Here is a 1,921-nt window from a genome sequence, read left to right as displayed (position 1 = left end):
CATGAGAGTGGTGAGGCACAGGTTGCCCAGGGAAGCTGTGGATGCCCCATCCCTGCAAGTGTTCAAGGCCATGTTGGATGGGGCCTTGGGCAGCCTCGTCTGGTGGGATGTGTCCCTGCCCATGGAAGGGGGTTGGAACTGGGTGGTCTTTAAGGTCCCTCCCAGCCCAAACTATTCTATGATTCTGTTATTCTATCTCAAATGCAAGGTCAGGCAGAGAGGTGGAGCCAGCTCCACATTAGCAAGAGATTTGACTGTTGTGAAGTTCATCATAACATTAAAGCTGGTCCTTGGAAACTGCCAATCCCCCTGCCATGGGCAGGGACACCTCTGACCAGACCAGGCTGCCCAAGGCCCCATCCAACCTGGCCTTGAACACTTGCAGGGATGGAGCATCCACAGCTTCCCTGGGCAACCTGTGCAAGTGCCTCACTGTCCTCACCATGAATGTATGAAGTAATTGATAAGTTTTGCTGCAGCTGGTTTGTATGTTTAATTATCTTGTAATATAAATGTGTCTTGTATCAAGAGATAATATGCAGACAATCTCCAGATATGGATAAATAACCTGAGAGAATAAACACTCTCTTAAGAGTTGCAAGAATTTGTATAGCTTAGTTGTCTGCAAGATGTAGCTGCTTTAGATCAAGAGATAACCTGTCTTAGGGCTGCAAGAATTTATTGATATGCTTAATTGACTTGTGAGATGTAGTTGTCTTAGGTCAGGAGATAACCTGAAGGAAGTCGTCAGACATGGTTGGATAACCTAAAAAAATAAAAATTCTTTAAGGACTTACACAGTTCTTTGTCTAAAACTAGTATAAACACCTACTGCTTTTGTAAGATGGCATTCCTTTTTCAGAAGGGCATCCGACTCAGCGCTGAATTGTAAAATAAAAATATTATTGCCTTTGCTTCAAAGACTTTGTCCTTTTCAATATTTTACCAGTGAATAAGTGTTTCTTGGAACAATTTCTTGGATCATCGAGTCCAACCATTCCTATTTGCCACTAAACCATGTCCCTGAGTACCTCGTCTACAGGTCTTTTAAATACTTCCAGGGATGGGGACTCAACCAACTCCCTGGGCAGCCTGTTCCAGTGCCCAATGACCCTATCTGTGAAAAAAAATTCCTGATATCCAGCTGAACCTCCCCTGGTGCAGCTTGAGGCCATTCTCCCTTGTCCTATCACCTGTTACTTGGGAAAAGAGGCCAGCACCCACCTCTCTACAATTTCCTTTCAGGTAGCTGTAGAGAGCAACGAGGTCTCCCCTCAGCTTCCTCTTCTCCAGGCTAAACAACCCCAGTTACCTCAGCCGCTCCTCGCTCCTCGTAAGACTTGTTCTCCAGCCCCCTCAGCAGCTTCATTGCTCTTCCCTGGACACGCTCCAGAGCTTCAACATCCTTGTAGCGACGGGCCCAGAAATGAACACAATATTCGAGGTGCGGTCTCACCAGTGCCGAGTACAGAGGGAGAATAACCTCCCTGGACCTGCTGGTCACACCGTTTCTGATACAAGCCAAGATGCCATTGGCCTTCTTGGCCACCTGGGCACACTGCTGGCTCATGTTCAGTCGGCTATGGTATGGGAGGTGCTCCAGCCCTCCGATGATCCTTGCAGCCCTCCACTGCAGCCGCTCCAACAGCTCTGTACCCTCCTCCATACGCTGGGGATCTCGGACACATCCCTGCAGACACGGTCTCACCCGTTACCGTACAGATCGCTCCTTTCCCGCCGCCCTTCGCGCCGTCCCCCGTGCGCGCGCCAATCCCCGCGCGCTGCCGCGGCCCCTCCAATCCGCGGGCGCCTCCCCCTCACCGCCCAACCCGCGCGCGCGCCCGCCGCGACAGCAAATCAGACGGTGCGATGGCTTCCGGACGCTCCGCCCCCCCCCCCCCCCCCCCCCCCCCCCGCCTCC

This window comes from Cuculus canorus, chromosome 2 (assembly GCF_017976375.1).
Source record: "Cuculus canorus isolate bCucCan1 chromosome 2, bCucCan1.pri, whole genome shotgun sequence".
Taxonomy (NCBI): Eukaryota; Metazoa; Chordata; class Aves; order Cuculiformes; family Cuculidae; genus Cuculus; species Cuculus canorus.
The sequence above is the reverse complement of the archived record's forward strand: the minus strand, read 5'-3'. Positions refer to the sequence as shown.